The sequence below is a fragment of the Lagenorhynchus albirostris genome, chromosome 13, assembly GCF_949774975.1.
Source record: "Lagenorhynchus albirostris chromosome 13, mLagAlb1.1, whole genome shotgun sequence".
Classification (NCBI taxonomy): domain Eukaryota; kingdom Metazoa; phylum Chordata; class Mammalia; order Artiodactyla; family Delphinidae; genus Lagenorhynchus; species Lagenorhynchus albirostris.
This window is the reverse complement of record NC_083107.1, coordinates 5,827,089-5,849,961: the sequence shown is the minus strand read 5'-3', so window position 1 is coordinate 5,849,961 and position 22,873 is coordinate 5,827,089. Positions and strand designations below refer to the sequence as shown.

Below are 22,873 nucleotides of genomic sequence, written 5' to 3'. Positions count from 1 at the left end.
TTGAAAGATTCAATACTGTTAAGATGTCAATTCATCCCAACCTGATCTACAGATTCAGTGCAATACAATAAAAATCCTGGCAAGCTATTTTGTAGATATTGACAAATCGATTATAAAGTTTACTTGAAAAGGCAAAGACCTAGAAGAGCCAATAACAATACTGAAGAAGAAGAAAGTTGGAGGACTCATGCTATACAATTTCAAGACTTAACTACAAAGCTACAGTAATCAAGACAATGTGGTATTGGCAATAGGATACACAGGTTAATGGAAAAGAATCAGATCATATCTCAGAAACATATCCTACAAATACAGTCAACTGATCTTTGACAAAGGAGCAAAGGTATTCAGTGAAGGATAGTCTTTTCAACAAATGGTTCTGGAATAATTGGACATCCATATGGAAAAAATTAATTAACCTAAGACATCGACCTTCCACCTTTCAAATATTAACCCAAAATGAATCACATACCAAGTGCTGACAAGGATGCCAGCAACAGGAGCTCATTCATTGCTGATGGGAATGCTGATGGTACAGCCACTGTGGAAGACAGTTTGGTAGTTCTTGCTGAGCTAATCATATAGTCTTACACCATCCAGAAATCACACTCTTAAGTATTCATCCAACTGTTTTGAAAATTCATGTCCACACAAAAACCTGCATACAAATATTTATAGAAGCTGTATTCATAACTGCCCCAAGCTGGAGGCAACCAAGCTGTCCTTCAACAGGTGAATGGATAATCAAACTGTGGTACATTATTCAATGGAGTATTATTCAGTGATAAAAAGAAGCAAACTATCAAGCCAAGAAAATGGAAGAGAGAGAGAACTTAAATGCATATTGCTAAGTGAAAGAAGCCCTCCTGAAAAGACTGCATTCTGTATGATTCCAACCATTCTGGCAAAATGAAAAGGGAAAACTACAGCAAGGGTAGAAAAATCAGCGATTGCCAAGAAGAAGCTGAATTAGGCAAACATAGGGGAATTTTAGGGTGATGAAACTGCTCTGCATGATACTGTAATTGTGTATACATGACACTATGGCTTTGTCAAAATCCACAGATGTTTCCAGCATAAAGAGTGAAACTTAATGTCTGCAAATTTTGGAAAAAAAAAATCATTTAGGAGGTCCGGGGGTTCCCGAGTGAATGCAGAATATGACCAAAAAAACTCTAACTGTATTACAAATGTATGAAACAAGGGAGTGAAGGCGGTAAAGGGAAACGGTGTTGATTTAAGTAACTTTGGAAATGAACAGTCTTTAGGAAGTAAGGCCAAAGGAACATACATAAGTTCTGTACTCCATGGAGTCTGGTATACTAGAAATGAGCAAATAAGAAAAAGGATGATGGAAGGTGTAAGCCAGGCTCCTAACTGGAGTGGGAGTTTACAGATAGGGAAGAATAATCTATACAGTAATGAATCAGAGTCAAAGGCACAGGTATAAACTGATGTTTAGTTTACTATAGATACAAATGGCTACATATAGAGACACTTACTGATGTGTATATATACAAGGGTAATATATATAATTCCTTTCTCTGTCAGCTGAGAGGGCCCAGACGCCATGAGCACACCCAGCACCCAGATCTTGGTTTCTAATACCAACCTCCAGAAAAAGGGGATTAGTGCTCTTTGGAAAAATGGTTGATTCCAGGACTGGAGCAGGAAATATACAAGATGATCCTGGAGCATCTTGTAGTGGCTGAAACATAAGAAAGTGCTCCCAAAAAAAAAACAAAAAAGTCCCACAGTACGGGAAGTGGAGGGAGTATAACTTTTCAGTGGAGAAACCTGACAAGCACCACCTTGGCCAGGTGATCAAGGTCAACATGTCATAAATCACGCTAACAGCATGCACTCTTGATATGATGCAATAAGAGTAGCATTTTATCCCTGTTCTTCCTCCCAAACACCCTTAACCCCACTCTAATCATGAGGAAAACTTCAAATTCCAATTAAGGAACATTCTACAAAATACCTGGCCAGTACTCCTCAAAATTGTCATGGTCATTTCAAAACAAGGAAAGTCTGAGAAACTGTCACAGCCCAAATGACAACTAAAGGTTAACATAGTATCCTGAATGGGATTCTGGAGCAGAAAAAGACCAAGGAAATCTGAACAAAAGATGGACTTTGGTTAATAATCATATTAGTGTTCTACTGCTGCTGTGACAAGTTACCACATAGTAGCTTAACATAAAACAAACGTATTATCTCACAGTTCTGTAGATCAGAAGTCTGATACGGATCTCACTGAGCGTTAATCAAGGTGTCAACACATGCACTCCTTCCTGGAGGCTCTGGGTGAGAGTCCACTTGCCTGTCTCGTCCAGCTTTAAGAAACCACTCCCTTTACGTGGCTCATGGCCCCTGGTCTCATCTAAAGCCAGAAACACCAGGATGAGTTCCCCACGCTGCCATCTCTCTGGTTCTCTCTTCAGAGTCCCTCTTCCAGCTTTAACAACCCTTGTGATTCCATTGCACCCACCTGGATAATCTCCCTGTTTAAGGTCCACTGATGAGCAACCGTAATTCCACCTGTGCTCTTAACCCCCTTTGCCGTGTAACCTAACATAGTCCCAGGTTTCAGTCATTATTAGGCCTATCACGGTAACTGATCAGTATCAGTTGGTTAATTGCAAGGGTAGTACATGTATTTCCTTACTAACATACTAACATGTCCATAATAGGACACACTGGGTGAGGGTAGATGAGAACTCTCTCTACTATCTTCCCAATTTTTCTCTAAACCTAAAACTGTTCTAAAAATAAAGCTTATTAAAAAGAAAAGGACAAGGAGAGTCAGCCCAGTCAGTGCCCACCTGCAGACAAGTGTGTGGGGTGGGGGGGTGACCCCCCTGTCTGTGCAAATGCAAACTCTCCTGCAGGAACCCCAGGAGGGGGCAGGGGCACTGAATGGGGGAGGGGAGGGGTAAGCCAGAGCACTCAGGGCGGAACCAAAAGCAGCACAGAGACAAAAGAAATAAGGAGACAAGAGGCCAGGACCGCAGAGAAGATGCAAAGCTGGGAGGAAGGGCAGCGAGAGTTCTCAGCAGGAACACCAAAGGGAGAAGTGAAAACTCCGGAAGAGAAAATTATCCTTCAACTCCTGTTGTTGCACAGGTGCAATAAAGAGGTTAACATGGCAAAGAAATCCTTCAAAGTTATTAGAAAATAGAGTAAAATGTCTGCAAATTCAAATGGGTCAAAGACAAAAACACATACCCATAAACAGAGCAAATATACGGGGCAATGTTTAGGCACGGCTCCTAACGGCAGGGTACACAGCCCTGTTTGTTCTGCCCTTTTATAAAGAAGCTGAAGAGAACTCACATGGACGTCTTTTACGCAATATCTATTAGCCAGGCGCAGGCTCATTAAAAAATATATACAGGGAAGTTGTACAGTACTGCGTCTGTTTTCTCATGAATCGTCACAAAATCCTCACAGAAATGCACCGTCACCCACAAAGCTGCACCTCTACCTGCATTCACACTGAACGCAGAGCTGTCCCTGTTCCTCCAGAAACAGCCCCCCAGAGGCAGGGCAGCGGGCGTGGAGTTTTCTGGTTTCCCTTCCGAGGCACCATATGGCTTGTCTGGCGCTCCAGGGAAACCCTCCTGGTGCCCCGGGAGCGCAACACTCCTATTTTTAACCGATTAGAATAACAACTCAGGCTGAGATAGCTGTCGAGTGACATGTTTTATAATTAGGGCCCGAAGAGGGACCTAGGAATACTTTGCTCCTAAGAGAGAAAGCTGTAATTCTTTCATCCTGGCTGCATTTCATGCATGTGGATGGAACCAAATTTAAGATGAAATGACAGCTACTGACCTGGGAACAAGCGAGGATGCTAGAAGAAGCCTTCCCACTGTAACCGAGCGGGACCCTATGGGGCCTTCCCGGGACAGGCCCCCCGCCCCCATATCCTCTGCTTCAGCTCCTCTCTGAAGTACCTAGATAACAGCATCTGATGCACATTTCCTAAGCTGTTTTGCAGATGTGAAACCCACCTCCCCACCAAATGGGAGATGTTAACTACTTGATGACCCTGAGCACACAGCCCCAGGCCTCCTGGAGCCTAAAGACTGATAATGTAAACCCCTGTGACTCCACCCAGTTACCCAACATCGGAGAATTGTGCGCGAGCTGATCACACACCCTGTGACACCCCTCCCTCACCTGGCTTTTTAAAATGCTTTGCAGAAACCCTTCAGGGAGGTCGGGCTTTTCAGGGCGTGAGCCACCCATCTCCTTGCACGGCCCTGCAATAAACCTTTCTCTGCTCCAAACTCTGACATTTTGGTATGTTGGGCCTCTCTGTGCGTTGGATACACAAACTTGCGCTAACACCACTGCCTCCTGGCTCTTATAACCTCTATGCTGGGCCTGGAAACTCACCACGGGCAGCAGTGGCAGTTCTCCAGTCTTAACAGTAATAGCACCAGAGTGTAATGAAACCCATTTTGAAAACCAGCAACACCCATCCCCCACGAAAAGCATTTTAATGGAAGTCAGTGAACCAGAAAGCCTGAAGTCTTTTTTTTCCCTCTTGCATTAAAGAAAGCAGGTCCTCCTAATGGCCTTGGGCTTAGAAACAGTATACCTACGCAGCCCCACGACAAAAACTTCTGCTTCTCCAGTAAAGGCCTTCTCATCACAGCTCACAGGCATCAGTGTGACAGTGCATTCACAGGCACCAGCTCAGCATCATAAACCCCATCGGGGAAGCCAGTTTGGGCTACATCTCTGTCTTCATGTTAGGGCTGTGTGGTTCGGCTATTGTCTCTGTTTTGGAGGCTCAGGGGGAAAAGCAAATAAAGGACCAGAATAAATGCGAAAACTTGTAGTTGTGAAAAGTAACAAATAACCAAAAAGGATCACATGAAGTCCTTTCTACTGACTATCAAAGAGAGAAGATAATGGTTAGGGTATTTGCATTCTCAACATGAGAATGTTGACAGTTCCCCTATTCAAAATATATAAAATTCATAACCCGAATTACTAAATTGCGAGTTCCTTTTCACAAAGAATTTGATAGAATTCGATATATCTTTTCGTGGGATTCCCTTATGAGTTCCACACATCTCCACCAAACCAGGAGTTGCCTGTGCTATTTTCAGAGAACGCAGCAGCTTGGTGGGCAAAGCCACAGGGTAACCAGTCACGCAGTGGGTAACATGGGCAGTCACGTGCCCATCACGGCGGCAGGACGAGCATGCCGAGTCCACAACACGGGCCCACGAGCAAGTGACGGTCCAGAGACGAGGGCTCCAAGGGCCTCGCAAGAGAGGGATTCCAGGGACGTCCCTGGCGGTCCAGTGGTTAGGACTCCTCACTTCCACTGCAGGGAGCCTGGGTTCGATCCCTGGTGGGGGAACTAAGATCCCACATGCCACATTACGTGGCCAAAAAATAAATTAAAAATAACAAAAAAAGAAAAAGGGAGAGAGAAGGATTCCAGCCCCGTTCTCGAGAACAGGAGAGGCAGCCACCCAGCCCTCACCTGCTCACTGTGTCCCAGATACATGGGAACAAGGACAGCCACACAATGACCCCTGGTTTCTCAGGAAACCAAGAGACAGCAGACAGAGCGTACAGCTGCTAGCTCTGATGAGCCAGGGGGACTCGCACTGCCAGACTGGCTGTCCTGTTCACGCTGGAATTAAAGGAGAGATTTTTTTTTTTTTTGTCTTCAGTCCAAAACTGTGAAAATTCTTTATTGGGTACAGAGTTTCAGTTTTCTAAGATGCAAAGAGCTCTAGAGATGGGCAGTGGTGATGGTTGCATAACAATGTGAATGTACTTAACACCACTGAACTGTACACTTAAAAACAGTTAAGGCGGTCGATTTTATGTTATGTGTTTTTTACCACAATTTTCTTTAAACTGTGAAAATTCTAATGGTCAGAAATTTCTGCAGTTGGGCTCCTAAGTAAGTACAAAAACTTTTCCTAACCCCATCCCCCAACTGACTAATCATAAATGCATCTGAACATAAATGTCCACGCTGCTGAACCCTGGCATGTTCTTCTAGAAGCTCCATAAATAACCCTTGGATGGGGACCAAGCCGTCTGCTTTGGCTCACACTTAACGTACGGATCCTGCCATCGTGAACCTCCAAGCAGGGTGATGAAATACTCAAAATATGTGACAGCAAGAATCCTGCACTGAAACGCCATCGTGACAGCCAGTTCCAAAACAGGGGCTGCCCTGCCTTACAGACACATGTTCCTGTGGGTATGACGAAACGCTCTTCTGAAAATTGCCCAGAATGTCTATCCACTTGGTCGTCCATTTACCTGGTCTTCCGGTATGATGCTTATGTATAGCAATTAGCACTCAATTCTTGTAGAACAGAGATGATTCAAGGATATGAAATGAAAGGGCAAGGGATATCACGAAAGAAGGAAAACCAAGACTCAACAAAGGGCTTGGCTTTAAGATCTGAAACACCAGCCGCCAGAGCATCTGGGGCAGACAGGGATGGATACTTGGTCCACCTCCACCGCCAAGCCCAGCGCAATCCAGGGGCACCCAGAGCTCTTCCCTGGATACAGACTATGAAATGAACCTCTATGAAATGTGGCCTGACTGCTCCAGAACTGCCCACTCACCCGCCTGATGGGTCCACCCCCGTGCTAATCCACCCTTGCCATTCTGCTTGGCTCTATCCAGAAACCTCACTGTCACACTCTTTTTTTTAACATACAAAAAGCCCTACATAATTAACATATACAACTTAAGGGTTTTGAAGATAAGTATACACCCATGAAACCATCACCATAATCTATGCCATACACATTGTCCATCACCTCTAAAAGTTTCCTCTCGGCCTTTTATTAATATGTATATCTATAATGTGATAAGAACATTTAAGATCTACCCTCTTAACAAATGTTTAAGTATACAGTATTGTTAACTATGGCTGTTACATGCTGTGCAGTAGACCTCTAGGACGTATTCACCTTGTATAACCAAAACTTTGTGCCCTTTGACTAACACCTCCCCATTTTCCCCTCCCCCAGCCCCCGGCAACCACCATTCCACTCTCTGCTTCTCTGAGTTTGATGATTTTAGATTCATCACATATGTGGTATTATGTGGTATGAGTCCTTCTGTAACTGGCTTGTCTCACTTAGCATGATGTCCTCAAGGTTTATCCATGTTGTCGCAAATGGTTGGATCTCCTTCTTTTTTAAGGCACGGTCACCCATTTTAATCCTGGACTTTCCTTCCTTATATTCCCTAACCTATGAAGATCTCCTAACCCCTGAAGACTAGACCATACCTAACCCATGAAGCCTACAAAAACAAGTCGCAAAATTACATCATACCGACCGTGTTGCAATCAAATACAGCAGAAGAGGCTGTATTCCCTTGCCAGTTTCTGCTACTTCAAAACAACCAAAGTCCTTTGGCAAAACATTTCTGATCTCTCAATTCTGTGAGAAACTGTCTTGGGTCAAGTATTTTAATGGCCTGATGCATGTGGTACCTACAGGTTGTGAAAGGAGACTTTCCTTTTTTTTTTTTTTTGGCCACACCTCTAGGCATACGGGCGGGATCTTAGTTCCCTGACCACGGATGAACCCACATCCCCTTCAGTGGAAGCACAGAGTCCTAACCACTGGAACGCCAGGGGGGAGACTTCCCATTTGAGATGGAATAATTTATCATTTTTGATGTCACATGGTTAATAAGCCCAACAGGTATCACCTGTATCCCCCAAATCACACAAAGTTTATAAAGAACAGCTTTTCCAAAAATCTTCCCTGAAAAAATAAGACCCAGTCTCAATTTGTCCTCCTAACGCAGTCTGTTTTTTGGTTTTGATTTTCTTGGTTAAGAAATCAACACATTTTTGCTGTAGAAATTTGGGGAAATACATAAAAGCACAACGGAGAAAATTAAACTTATCTCACATCTTGCCACCTGACAATAGCCCTTGGTATATGTCCTCATGGAGTCGTTTCTAACTAGGCACAGATTTAGACGATCAAGTTCCCACACTGGGGATATCGCGGCTTGGAAGTTAAAAAAAAAAACGACTGAACCTGAAACGCAAAGAAGTCTCCTTTCATGCTGGGAGACGGTTGCAGAAAGGCAGGTCAACTTGCTCAACAAGACTTCTAGGTGCTGCACAAACCAGTTTTACCAGCCAAATCTAATCGTAAGTACAGCCTGCCAGCACCTGGAGCTGCTACAACCACGAGATGACCTGCAACTCACAAACCTCACTTTTGCTTAATGGCCCTGTACATAATTAAAGGCAGGAAAGGGAGCTTAGCTGCAGGCAAGGAGCACAGAGAAATAAATAAGATAAAGCAACAGTGCCTCCTTTGCAAAATGGAAATCAAGAGGAGGGTCCAAAAGGTCAGTGGAGCAAGACAGTTCCATCGGCTCAAGTTCAAAGTAAAAGACAGTACCCGGTGGATTCCAGCGCCTCACGTTGTAAACACAGCCCCTAACTCCCACCCGACCCCCACTCCCACCCGGCTGCCCCAGGGGAGCCTGTAAAACAGCAAACAAGTCTTTAAAAGGGATGAGTCCGCCTGTTTCATCAGGCTTACCGATACAGCAGCTCGTGCACAATTTTTAAAACACACTTTTATTGACCGCCTACTACATGCCAGCGTTGTCCGTGTTTGTAAACTGCAGCCCGTGAGGCCACAGCAGGTTCCATTCAGCTGGGAAGTGAAGGGTGCAGGCGTGTGGACCAAGAGAGGTCAAGCTTAGCACATCGGTGTTTGCAACAACTGTCTTCCACAACCCCTTGTGACCTTCGCAATCAAGCCCATACTTACTTTTGACTTTCATTTTGACACCTGTGTCCTTGACCATAACAGAGTCTTTTCAGGCATCAAATTATAGCTGATTCGCTACAACTAAGTGTTGGATGGTTACAACCCCTAGGAGCCCTCTTACTCTAAGTGCATGTTTAAGGGGATATAAGGGGGCGGGGCAGACACCCTGCGTCAGCTCCCAACACCTGGCGCACCTGGCTCCTCTCGTGCCCTTAAGAAACATCTGCTGAATGAGTCCTTTGAATAAAATCAAATCAGAGAACACGGTTCTTTAAGCTCACTTGGGGGACACTGTCTCCATATGCCACAAGTAGCTGGAGTTTTGTTCTCTGTGGATTCTGATCTTGAAATCTGATTACTCAAAGCCGGCCATCTGTCACCCCCTTTCAGTGACTCGCAGGCTCTGTTACAGAACTCCACTAATCTTATCTTGGGCTAAAGCAGAAGATAAGCGTTTCGGTAACTAAATTTATCGCAGGGATTAAGTAGGTTTTCTCGTTTTCTGTTTTTTGTTTTGCCTGCCCTCAATGTGTACTGAGAAATGCCAAGCCTTCCATTCTCTAGGGTCCTACAGATTCAGATTAATGAACCATTAATTCAGGAAAGCAGAACACAGGAGGAGAGAGCAGGGGGGTAAGGAGAATATACTCCTTCCCCAAGGAAATAAAGAAATGGATTTATCCCCATCACCCATGGTCGGCCTTCCCCTAGGGTGACACTGTTGCAGACCTGGTCTGTAGCCAGCGTCTTCAGGTCCTGAGAAAGCCGTGGACCAGGCTCAGCCATGTGTGGGTCATAAGTGGTTCTGTGGCAGAAACAGGAGGAAAGGGAGAGAGGGTTAAGACAGCGGCTTGGCCCCCGCTCTAAGGCCATCATACATCATGGGAACAGGGGTTCCCTCGCCTGTCTTTAGAAAATCTTTCTTTCTGGACCCAAGATGCACATCTGCCCACAGGCATGGGCAGAGACCCTGTGGGAAAAGCAAACTTGGAGCCAGTAATCAGAAAAAAATCAAACTAAAATTTAATAAGTCAGAATGGGGGAGACTTAGCAGGAGCAACTGACGTCCTCAGACTCACGGATGTCTCTTTATTCCAAGGAGTTTTCCACTGGGAATTCTGATCCTGAAACCTGCCTGTTCAAAGTCTGCCATTGCCGAAGTCACCGCAGCCTTCAAGGCTCTGGGTCCCGACAACAAGCCAGTGCAGGGCACTTGCTGGCAAAACGCTCTGACATTTACTCTGCAGATGCACGCCCAGCAGTAACCACGGAGGCAGGCCATCTCACGGCCGGGGGCCCTTCCGTTCTGAGCACTTTTATGCTGCAGAGGCCACTACCCAGCAGAAACCGGGTCAAGCCCATGTCACGTAAGGCTGATGACATACGAGGACCCCAAGAGACAAGCAACTTTCAGCCGGGTGTGGGTTAGCCAAGCTCTAAAAAGCTCTCTTTATACAGTCAAGACAAGTTTAAATTGTTAAAGTAATGAGAATGGAAATGGAAATAAAAATAAACACAATCCGGGCTTGCCTGGTGGCGCAGTGGTTAAGAATCCGCCTGCCAATCCAGGGGTTCAAGCCCTGGTCCGGGAAGATCTCACATGCCGCGGAGCTACTAAGCCCGTGCGCCACAACTCCTGAGCCTGCGCTCTAGAGGCCGTGAGCCACAACTACTGAGCCCGCGCTCTAGAGGCCGTGAGCCACAACTACTGAGCCCATGTGCCACAACTACCGAAGCCTGCACACCTAGAGCCCGTGCTCCGCAACAAGAGAAGCCACCGCAATGAGAAGTCCACGCACTGCAACAAAGAGTAGCCCCTGCTCTCTGCAACTAGAGAAAGCCCACGCACAGCAGTGAAGACCCAGCCACAAATAAATAAATAATTTTTTTCAAAAAGAACTTTTAGGGCTTCCCTGGTGGCGCAGTAGTTGACAGTCCACCTGCCAACGCAGGGGACGCGGGTTTGTGCCCCTGTCCGGGAAGATCCCACATGCCGTGGAGCAGCTAGGCCCGTGAGCCATGGCCGCTGAGCCTGTGCGTCCAGAGCCTGTGCTCCTCAATGGGAGAGGCCACGACAGCGAGAGGCCCGCGTACCGCAAAAAAAAAAAAAAGAACTTTTAAAAAAATCTAAAAAATAAACACAATCCTACCACCCACTCAATCCTACCACCTCAACAAATCAAACGAACGTCTTGTTTCCACGTTTCCTTCTATTAAATGGGTGGTACCTATTTCATTCAGAAAGGCAAGGAGGGCAGGAAAGTGGTACCTTAGTACTTAGAGCTTAGTACTGAGATCTTAGTGCTTAGTACTTAGAGCTGCGTAATGTCTCCAATGCCCTGAGAAGGCCCAGAAGACGTATGGACTCCATTCCACTGGATACCCCAAAGAACCAACAGTCAGTCTAAATCAGGGAAGTCGTATGTTGTTCCAGACTCACAAAGTCCTGGGTTCAAATCCTGACTCTGTCCCATGTTAGCTGTGGGCCTTAGTGTCCTGTCCAGTAAGGTCTGTATGGATGTTGAAACATGTACAGAGCACCTGGACCACACATGTTTTGTGTATCCCCCCAAAAAAGATGCTGAAGTACTTTAGGGTGTGACCTTATTAAAATAGGGTCATTGCAGGTGTAATTATTAGTTAAAATGAGCTTATACTGGTATAGGGTAGGTGCCCCTAACCTACTCTGACTGGTGACCCTGTGAGAAGATGGCCACGTGAAGACAGACACAGAGGGAGAAGGCCTTATGACGATGAAGGCAGTGAATGGAGCAACGCAGCTGCAAGGGAGCCCAAAGATTCCCAGCCACCACCAGAAGTGAGGAAGAGGCAAGAAAGGATTCCCCTAGAAGGGTCAGGGAGCCTGGCCTGCTAACCTCTTGATCTTGGACTTCTAGACCCCAGAACTGTTGTTCTTTTAAGCAACTCGGTTTGCGGGTCTTTGTTACAACAGCTCTAGGAAACGAATACACTGCCCAACTAGGGAGACTTCCTGGCAGTCCCTGCACATCCACACAGAAAGTAGGACGGCTTCAAACGTGCAACAACAGGGCCTCCGCAAGCTCCCACAGCAGACCGACCATCGCACCCAACGATCTTTCTGGACCCAAAACGGACTTCATAACTAATCTTTACTGACTGGTTGTTAACGTTATTTATTTCACCCATCGCCCTGACTTGTCAATAATCTAAATCCAGCAAAAGGCAAACTCAGGGAGGAGGTGCCCATGCATTCAAAGCCTTTAGCAGAGGCTGCCCTGGTGGCGCAGTGGTTAAGAATCCACCTGCCAATGCAGGGGACACGGGTTCAAGCCCTGGTCCGGGAAGATCCCACATGCCATGGAGCAACTAAGGCCATGTACCACAACTACTGAGCCCACGTGCCACAACTACTGAAGCCCACATGCCTAGAGCCCGTGCTCCGCAACAAGAGAAGCCACCACGCTGAGAAGCCCGCGCACCGCGACGAAGAGTGGCCCCCGTTCACCGCAACTAGAGAAAGCCCGCCCGTAGCCACGAAGACCCAACGCAGCCATAGGCTGGGTCTTTCTCTCTAACTGGATGACGGTGAGCAAGTCGTTGTCTTAACAGGTTGGCACAATCTAACCCTAAGTGTCAGGGAAAGCCGAGATGCAGGCAGTGGCACAGAACACCTCTCCGGTCCCAAGATCCTAGTCCAAAACACGAGGGTCTCACCCATTCACAGACAAGCCTGAGCTAGGGCTCAGAAATGTTCTTCAATGCCGACGCTGACATGACGCCACTGTGTCGGGGTCCCCAGGCAGCCTGGGGGGTGAGGCAGCACGTCAGGGGCACGCACAGGAGGTAGATGCCAATGCAGGGCTCAGGTGAGAGGCTGCAAATCATGACACAAACCCACAAAATGCACGGGTGGCACATCTTCCAATGCTGTCATTCCGTTAAGTGAAAAACCAAGATACAAACCTGCATATACACTATGAACTCGATAATATCAACAAAATTCACAGATAAAGCTGGAAAATCAGTACAAAAAGGTTAACTGTGGGATTAAGAGCTGTTTCTTTTTCCTCTCTTTTTCCGATTTTCTACCATTAGCATTGATTTATAAGATCATGGGAGAAAGCATCATTACAAAAGAAATGTTTCTAGTGTTTTGTTTTCTAACTTACAGAACTAAATCATGACGGGAAATGGTCTTTTTAATACTACTCTACTGACTGTTTTATGACATTTTCCTTCCAAGGAGAGCCAGCTCTTGTGATAGTGTATTACATAATCGCTCGTGGAACGAAGATGAGCTACCAGACCAGTCAAGATTCTAATTGTTCAAGGCTTTAAAACCAGTATTTAAATAAAATAGTACCCCCAAGTTTCGAAGATGGGTCCACCTGTGTTTTCAGCCAGTGTGTTGTCACACCAGCCTGTCACAAGCCCTTCCCAGCGGGTCTGAACACTGGTCAGTGTGTAATGTGTTTTGCTACAGCCAGGAATGTATACATACTTATATGGTGGCATTTGTCAGACAAGCCATCAGGCCGAGCAGGTCATGCAGCAATGCGCGCTGGGTAGTTATGGCTACAAATAAAAGGGTAGGGGGACTTCCCTGGAAGTCCAGTGGTTAGGATTCCACGCTTCCATTGCAGGGGACGTGGGTTCGGATCCCCGGTTGGGGAACTAAGATCCCACATGCCACACGGTGCAGCTAAAAAAGGAAAAAAAGGTTGAGGGGCACAGGAGAATGTCAAGGCAGCACCTGTGTCCACCAAAACACATGAGGTCAAGGCCTTAAGAAGCCATAAAACAAGAACAGGAGAGTCAAAGACTGACACAAGGTACAAAGGGCACGCGAGCCAACAGTGTGTGACCCTAAAACAGGGATCCGGCTGTCCCCGGGTCTGATGTGGTCAGCTACATTCCAGCCGTGTCCAAAGTCTGCATGACCCCAAAGATGCTGGGGAGCCGGTGCTCTGGACGGGGTTCTCTCAAGCATGCAAAAGCCTGGTAAGTTACGTCCCTCGGTCTCAATCTGTCCTGTAACAATCTGTGACAGCTCTGTGGTGCTGAGCTGCTTTTCATGCTGTGATTCTAACCCCTGTTCCTAAGAGAGAACACATTGCCCTTCCCGTGTGGTATTATTATACCGTCCCCGCTGCCACTCTACCTTATAAAGGAGAGGAGGGTTCACTGGCTTAACAGACAGCTCGTTGTTTAGGTTCGGCCAGGTGCTCGCGGAGTTAGCCCTGAAGTGTTAAGCCCTCCACAAGCCAGAGAAAACCTTCCCCTCCACAGCCAAGGCCCCCTCTCCTTCTAGAACCTGACAAACGTACCTTCCGAAGCTGCCAGAAACAGCAGGAGAGAAGCAGGGGAGGATTCTCTGCAAAGCAATCTCCAAGAAGAGCAGTACGATTCAAACCTTCTTCCTTTCTTTACACACATTTTTAAAAGTATTTTCATCGTTACCTAAATACAGCTTGTAAGTGCTGTGTGTCTAAGGAAAGTTCATTTGCTATTTCAAGGCTCTATGAGCAATGCTTTCAAATTTCCTAAAAACAATTTCTAGAGAGTCCTAGAAGGGTTGTTTGCAGGCTAACCGAGGTAAAAAACTACCATATTTCTATTCCCCAAATCCAAAACTACATTAAAAAACAACTCTTCAAATTTAAGGAAAAACTTCATGTTAATTTGATATATATTAGGTTGGTGCAAGTGAGTGAATAGATTTGGCCAGGGTTTTAAGTGATCGGTGGATAGGAGGTGAGCTAGGGTTATTCCCCAAGAGAACTCACCAAAGGCAAGACTGAATTTGAGGCCCAGCCTCAATGTAACTTTTTTCCCCCAACCTTCTTGAGGACATGGTCCCTTTTTTGGTACACAGCCTAGACCTACCAGCTGCCAGGAGTACTCGCAGATTATTACTGAGGAAGCCTGGTGGCAGGAGGGGCGGGGAGGGGGGGCGGATCCAGAGCGTCACGAAGGGCTGAGTGGGCAAGAGTCCTCTTCCAAGCCCTTGGAGACATGCTACAGCTTCCCCACAGCAGCAGGACAGGACGCATACTCCCCCAAATGGGCTTGTGAGCAGACTCAGAGCCCTTGTCTCGAGTGCCTTAGAACTAAGCCCCTCAATCTGCAAACCGTCTCATGGACAAACAATACGAGATCACCAAGGAACAGGTTCATGACATGCGTGTGCGAATTCATTTCCTCTGAGCAAATGATATTTTTATGCCTATTTAAAAGACAAGCACTCTCCCATGACAGATGCATTCATTATCCAACAATCCAGAAGCCTTCCGACCACTCCTCTGGCCAGCATCTCTCCCTGTCAACAAGTGCAGTTGGCAACCCAGCGCCTCCGGAGCCCCCCCACACCGGGCGCCCGGGGCCAGAGTTCAGATTCTGAAAACACAGCCCCGCATTCCTGAACCTGCTATTCACAGCCGCTCCCTGCCAGGAGTAGTCAAGACAGCCGTTCAAGAGACACTGTAGAAAACACTCCATTTCCCGTGTCCTTTGCATCCAGACCTGAACACTACCGTTTTGACAGATTTATTAAACACTTGCGAAGTCAGGAACTTGAGGAAATATACACACATTCAAAAAAGAACAGAAACAAAGCTTCCTTCCAGAAGTTTTCTTTCCATACATCCTGGTAGATGCTAATCTAGTCCAGTTTCATTTATTTTAAAAATCCTTATTTCTGTTGCAAAGCAAGTCCTGGGTCGGCCCACGCCTTTACTTCCAGAGATCAACCGCCCAAACCACAAGCCCTCAAGATTAGAAATAAGTCTAGATAAACAGCCAGGTCCTACTGTATAGCACAGGGAACTATATTCACTATCTTGTAATAAACTATAATGGAAAAGAATCTGAAAAAGAATATAACTGAATCACTTTACTGTATACCTGAAATATTGCAAATCAACTATACTTCAATTTTAAAAATGAGGAGAAAAAGATTAGAAATAAGTCATGTTAGGCAATGTTTCCTGTCTTTACCCTAATAATACTGTGAAATGGCTTGCAGAGATAAGCTATAGAAGCTTTCATGATGGACAGCCCAGAGGTTTAAGGGTATCTAAACCCATTGTTTAAAAACTGTCCCCTTTCCCTAATACCAGGGAAGAGAACCAGTACTAGAGTATTCAATTAAGAGACATCCCCAAACTATGAATTCATAGCTCTTCCTCCACTCATCAGACATTTTAATTACTGGCCTTAATTACATTACATAAATAACTACATTAATTACAGGTAACAGACTGGAACTCCATCCTCTTCCCCTTAAGACCCTATCAGGTCATAATGCCTTGAAGGTAAGAATTCTCTAACACAGCATCTCCGCTGGGCACATACGGACTTTCCATAAATACTTCTCAAGTGTTGCTGACTAATCAGCTTCATAAAAAGAAAAGACAAGGTGCCAGGGCTCTGCTACCAATAGCTGGGCAAATCAGATGGCCACACCCACTTCAGTTTGCAACCTGAGGATGTCAAGCGGCCTGGACAAATCTTTATGTACACATTCAATGAGGTAAAGTCGCTGAAAAGTGCAATACAGTACACAAAAATACTGCAGTATTATTACTGAGCTGATAAGCAATTTTTTTTTTTTTTAAATAGGAAGATGGGAAGAAAAAGGCATTACCAGCTGCTGTTCTTTCTTGGAGAAAATGAAGACTGATAACCGTTAAGTAATACAGACAGACGAGGGCAACTGCAGACAATGGCCAAGTCTTGAAGTGGGCAGAGCGAGAGAGCTCCCCTGTCCAATTCCTCGAAGACAGCTTCACTCTCCTTCTGAGCAAGGGAAAATTATATCCACAACCCCTTCTACCTTCTCCCCATCCCTTTTCTTTCTCTCCTCTCCCTGCTGGGAAGGACTCCCCCATTCCCTTGCTACATGTGGCCAGCCCCAGGGACACGGGCCCAGGGGTTAACTCTTCACAGGTATTTGGAATTCTGGGCTAGAGCCAGAAACCTGGCACCCAAGCTGCTAACAGGAAATTCTGGATCCCCCCACCCCCACCCCCGCTGGCCCCGAAGCAGCAGAGCTTGAAATGCCAGAAATTCTCAGCTTACTTCACACCGCCCACCCCCCCCAGGGGATATGTCCACCAACTACAGAGAACGGACTTGATTTTGTAGAAAAGAAAAAACTCTGCCGTCAGGAGAAGACTAGGCAGGGTGTGGGGGGCAAGGGGTGAAATAGGTGAAGGGGGTCAAAGGTTCACACTTCCTGTTATAGAATAAATAAGTCCTGGGGATGTGACTACAGTTAATAAGTCCTGGTGACTACAGTTAATAAGACTGTATTGCATGTTTGAAAGCTGCAAAGAGAGTAGATCTTAGAAGTTCTCATCACGGGCTTCCCTGGTGGCGCGGTGGTTGAGAGTCCGCCTGCCGATGCAGGGGACACGGGTTCGTGTCCCGGTCCGGGAAGATCCCACATGCCGCAGGGGACACGGGTTCATGTCCCGGTCCGGGAAGATCCCACATGCCGCGGAGCGGCTGGGTCCGTGAGCCATGGCCGCTGAGCCTGTGCGTCCAGAGCCTGTGCTCCGCAACAGGAGAGGCCACAACAGTGAGAGGCCTGCGTACCGCAAAAAAAAAAAAAAATATATATATATATATATATACACACACACACAAATATAAAAATATATAAAAACTGAATCACTTTGCTGTACACCTGAAACTCACATAATGCTGTAAATCGACTATACTTCAAAAAAAAAAAGTTGACGACCACCACACCCCCCCACATACAGCTTCCAGTTATTCCACGATAACAAGCAGGAGAGGACAGACTAATACTGACTAAGTCCAGTAGCTGTCAAGCAGTGTCCTAGTACTTCAGATGCATTTTTCCCCAATTACTATTATAATTACAACAAGCTGTGTTAGGTAGGTAGCATTAGCCCATTTTACAGAAGACTAAACTAAGGCCCAAGGTCATACAAGGAATAAGAACAAGACTTCTTTCCTTTCCTACCTCCTCATAGTCCTATTCTTTTTGCCAACAATGACGAAGGAAATGAGATATAGATGTAATTGAGGACATATTAGAACAAACCATCAAAACCAAATTAACTTTAACTGTTCCACTCTATGGCTTAGTTATAAAACACAAAAGGACATGAAATCCAAAACAAACAATCAAACAATAAACGTGAAGATGTCCCGAAGCCAAATTCTAATTCTTCTTCCTCAAGGGACTGCCATGTTCCTCTAAACTAGCTTCAGTTCTCTTCAGTTCTCCCCTCAACCTTAACGGGAAGAGAAGCGAGGGTCTCTAAAACCAGGCTGAGGGTGCTCAGGAAGCTGGGGACCCCAGGAAACTGAGCATGGTCCAGCCATACAGTCAAGTCCACAGAGGCCCAGAGAGACAGAGAATCAGATGCAAAAATCGTGTCTCCTCCAAAAATTAAATATAGAATTACCATATGACCCAGCAATTCCACTTCTGGGTATACACCCAGAACTAAAAGCAGGGACTTGAACAAATATTTGCACACCTATGTTCCCAGCAGAATTATTCACGGCAGGCAAAAGGCAGAAGCAGCTTCATGTCCTTCGATGGATGAACAGGTAAGCCAGACGTGGTCCGTACACCCAATGGAATATTATTCAGCCTTCAAAGGGAAGGAAACTGACACAGGCTGCAATGTGGATGAACCCTGAGGACATTATGCTCAGTGAAATTAGCCAGTCACGAAAAGACAAATACTGCATGGTTTCACTTACATGAGGAAACTAGAAAAGTCGGATTCGTACAGACAGAAAGCAGAATGCTGGTGCCAGGGGCTGGGGGAGGGGGAATGGGAGTCAGTGTTAATGGAGACAGAGTTTCAGTCTGGGAAGAAGAAAATTCCAGAGCCACACAGTGGTGACGGTTGCACAACAATGTGAATGTCCTTAAGGCCACTTAACTGTACACTTAAGAATCACTGAAATGCAAAGCTTTATGTTATGCATATTCTACCACAATTTTTTTTTTTTAATTCTGTTACTTAAACCATTTTTAAAGGAACAAAGCAAAGCAAGGGTCTTGAGAGACACCAGCCCAGCCCAAGAGGAGGGGAGCAGGTCTGGAGGAGCTGAGCCGGGGGAAGGTGGGAACTGAGTCTCAGGGGCCACCTAATCTTTCTAGAAAGGGCTAAACTCAGTCAAGTGACAACAGACCCAGAGCATCTCTGCCTCGGATCAGACAGCTCCTGATCTGTAGTAAAGGAATGCGGGCCGGTAGTCTCCGAAATCCCGTCCCACCATCGCCCCCCTGTGACCCTCCGGGTCCGACCAGCAGGTGTCCCAGCAGAGAGATAAGGTCATCCTCTTGATGGGAAGACTTGAACCCACAGCTGCGGAGGTTATTCTTACTTTATTATTATTATATTTTTAGCACTTTTTTTTCTATTTTTTTTTTTGGCTGCATTGGATCTTCGTTGCTGCGCACGGGTTTCTCTAGTGGCGGCGAGCGGGGGCTACTCTTTGTTGTGGTGTGCAGGCTTCTCATTGCGGTGGCTTCTCTTATTGCAGAGCACGGGCTCTAGGCGCACAGGCTGCAGCAGTTGTGGCTCAAGGGCTCTACAGCGCAGGCTCAGTAGTTGTGGCACACGGGCTTAGTTGCTCCGCGGCATGTGGGATCTTCCCGGACCAGGGCTCGAATCCGTGTCCCCAGCATTGGCAGGAGGATTCTTAACCACTGCGCCCCCAGGGAAGCCCGGAGGTTATTTTTAAATAGGAAAATGAGTCCATTTCATCCCAGGCCAGCTGTGCTCACAGTAGGTCCTCCACCTGCCGGTCCCCAGTGAGGAGAAGGAGGCAGAAAGACTTCAAGGCGGCAGGAGCTACTTCAAGTCTTTTGGCCCCAACACAGAGCTTATAAATAATGTGCCCAAAGCAGGCAAGAACCTCAAAGATTTGGTTCAAAGGCCCTAACTGCCTGGACTAAATATTTCCGTTTTTAAGGGCAAAGGCCACAGAAGCCAACCTCTCACGGTGTGGTAGAAACATCACAAAACGTCTTCATGAAGTAAGTTTAAAATGACGCCCAGGCTGACACATTCAAAGGGATTTGCGTGCACACTTGAGAATTCCAGTCCTAGGTTAATTACTAGAGTAAGAAAGTAATTACGAGAGCAGAGTTGTTCTAGATTGATTGCTAGAGTAGTCACGAGAGCAGAGTCGTTCTAGGTTAATTGCTAGACTAAGTAATCACTGGAGTAGAGCTGCTCTAGATTAATTACAAGAGTGGAGTACATTCTCATGTTCACCGCCTGGAAGAGAGCTAGGCGCCCAGAAGCCCAGTAAATACCTAGTCAATGAACTTGTTTTCCAAGAGCTTCACGCTCTTAAAATTCAACTGTTTGCTGACCACAACCAAGGCCTGACCTAACACTGAAACACGCACACACGATATTAAAAAGTCCTGTGTCAAAGTCACTTCAAGCTTCGGGTGGTGCGGAATCCCGACCCCCTGTCCTGCTGCACCCGGCAACCGGGACCCCAAGAAACCGCAACTCTTTAGAAACCAGTGGACAAAAATGGTTGTTTCAATGAGAAAAGCAGAGGGTGGTTAGTTCGCACTACAACAAAGTTATTTTTCCTGCAGAAATTTCCTAAATAAAGGTTTTTTTTTAAGTTCTACTTTATATTTTGTTATTGCAGGCTCAAAATACCTCAATCAAAGTGGACGAGTACTTCCGGGCTGACACTTAAACGTATTTGTTTATTTAACTTTTTATTTGGAAATAACTGCAAGCTTAAGGAAAAGCTTCAGGAATTAAAATAGGACCAAGAACACCCATATACCCTTTGCCTAGAAACAGATTCACCAACTGTTAACAGCTCACCCCATCTGCTCTAACACCCTCCCTTTTTCTCATGAGATATGATATGCGATGACCAATATGATGTGATATGGTGCGCTATGCTATATGACATAATGTGACGTGCTATGGTATGATGTCATGTGATGTGATACGATATTGAATACGGATATTCTCTTAACACAATAGCCTAGTTGCCAATGTCACTCAATTTAACACATGCTATGCTTTTATCTACTCTTTGTATTCCAGTTGTGTTATGTTACCCAATAACAAACACCCATTAGAGCATTTTCCCCTCCAGCCCAGGACCCTCTCTAGGGCTGGGTATCACATTTAGTTATCATGTACTGCTCAGTTTCCTTTAATCCACAGCCCTCCTTTGTCTTTTAGGGTTGATGTTTTAAAGACAGAAGTCCCCATCTCCCTTTTTTTGTTTTTGACAGTTTTGATCCAAGAAGTTGTTTTTAGCTTGTAATAAAAATATTCTGACATCTGAAATACTACAATCTGATTCAAATTTATAGATTTTTCTATACATCTTTAATAATTTACTCTGTTCTTAAAATGGAGATCTCTCTGAGGCTTAAGTAATGGGGAAACTGTCTAATTTATACAAGTCTGATTCTAAATAAAACTTTTCAGGAATGCATATCACAATATTATACATGTAGCATATTAGAGCACGTCTTCCCAAAGCTTCTGCGATTAGGATCTCTTTTTGTGTGAGCACATCAGCCATTTAAGTCTCTCTCTGAGGTTCTCCCTCCCTCTCCTTCTCTCTCCCCCTCCTGTCTTCCCGTCTTCCCGTCTTCCCATCTTCCCGTCTTCCCTCCCTCCCCCCCACACACAGACTTTCTAATGATCTTTCTGCTATAAAGGGACGCTCACCTATGGAGCCTATGATCTTCAGTCTTAGTAGGATTTCAGGCACCATCAATACAATCAAATCTCTGGCTTTGCCTACAGTGTGGGTTTCTGTAGATTTTAATTCAAAAAAAATAAATACGCTTACCATTATATGACTCTAACCTAACTTTTGGCTATTAATATACAGTGCTCAAATCCAGCCTTCCAGGTCACGCAGAAAGTTAAAAACCAAAAAAGGAAAGCAGCTCTTACAGTGGGACACACATCCCATCAAAGAAAACCTTGCAGTTCCACAAGAGGCTTTCCAACCTCTCTCCTCCTCAAATCTCAATGTTTTATTTGGATAAATGAAGACAAGCAAGAGACTGAAAGACAAAACAACACCCGCTTAATGCAGACCTTTTCACAGCAAAGCCACCTGAGCATCAGACTTCAGAACTGTAGCCCTCGGACACGCCACCATCAACCTCACCTAACAGCAACTCCCAGGTTAATACGCTACGCTGTAGCGCCATCTCTTATCAGCCTCACCTGGCCACGGAGCTGGCTCAGGAACTTGACTTCAACCAGCAAGTGGTGGTACAGCAGACACGCATCTCACTCTAATTTATCAAATTCAACCGCAAAAAAAAAACAAACAAAAAAAAACAGTGAGAGGCAAAACGTGGACCAAAACGCAGAGGGGACAATAAAGTCACCTGGACAGCCCACAACTCCAGGAACACATGCGCTGGTGTGAGCCCCAGGGGGGCTGGAATCTCCCAGCTCCACTGAGGCCTCCACCTCGAAGAAACTCATTGTACCAGGAGCAGATTACCAAGACAGGTGACGCTGCTGGTTTCAGGGTAAGTTTAACCGCAAGCAATTTCTGTCCTTCATGTTGATTTCGGAACCTAATCCCCACATTAAGAGACAGCTCTATTATATGGGGATGAAAAACACAGGCACACGTATGTACACACACACACACACACACACACACACACACACACACAGTTTTGTTACACTGGGTTTACCCAAATCTAGTCTCTCCAGCCAAATCCTTGCTGCGACTGAATCCTTGACAGATGCAAGATCATGAGCTATCTATTCTGAAAGTAATCTTAAGGCCTTGCTTACATTTTACATTTATTTTTAATTATAACAGCAAAACAGCAACATAACAGAAACTCAGAACCCACCTTGGCTCTCTGCTCCTGTAGCAGATGAAATATCTAATCTCTAAGGGGCACTAACCTTTTCTGCCTTTTTTTTTTTAAACGAAGAGTTTCTGTCATGTAAATACTGCTTCTCAAGTGAGAAACTCCAGAGGTTCCTTCCACACCTTGCATCACTAGGCCCATCCCATTTTTAAAATGTTACCAAATTTCCTCATGAAA

The 22,873-nt window shown here is 45.6% G+C and overlaps 1 protein-coding gene across 9 annotated transcripts in view; it reads right to left on the bottom strand.

Annotated features, from left to right (window-relative positions):
• Positions 1-22,873, bottom strand: part of TBC1D8 (TBC1 domain family member 8) — a 126,678-nt gene that overhangs the window by 93,184 nt on the left and 10,621 nt on the right. The window contains exon 1 of one of the 9 annotated variants that reach the window (XM_060168865.1): positions 3,491-3,590. The exons of the other annotated variants lie outside the window; for them this stretch is intronic. The gene's annotated coding sequence lies outside the window, so the exon portion shown is untranslated. Of the gene's footprint in view, positions 1-3,490; positions 3,591-22,873 lie in introns of those variants that run through there. 9 annotated transcript variants of the gene reach the window in all.